The sequence below is a fragment of the Theobroma umbraticum genome, unplaced genomic scaffold, assembly GCF_002168275.2.
Source record: "Theobroma umbraticum cultivar Fairchild unplaced genomic scaffold, ASM216827v3 scaffold_2.0, whole genome shotgun sequence".
Lineage (NCBI taxonomy): Eukaryota > Viridiplantae > Streptophyta > Magnoliopsida > Malvales > Malvaceae > Theobroma > Theobroma umbraticum.
The window spans coordinates 1,810,716-1,810,986 of NW_018397277.1; positions in this window are offsets into that span (position 1 = coordinate 1,810,716).

Consider the following 271-nt stretch of genomic DNA (forward strand, 5'->3'; position numbering starts at 1 on the left):
TTAAGTAACTAATATTTTTAGAAGATTAATTAAAAAAATTAAAACAAGCACTAAGTTAACTAACAAAAATTAAAATCACTTGAAAAAGGCAATAGATTAAAACCTAAGATTATGGGTCCATTCAACAATTTATCCGATACTAGCTTCTCTTATTATTTACGTTCATGAGTTGTTTCACTAATCTAGAATTCACAACTATGTACAAGTCTCTATCAAGATGCTTATATAAATACCTAACTTAATTGGGTCACTATATGTCTGTAGTAATCAA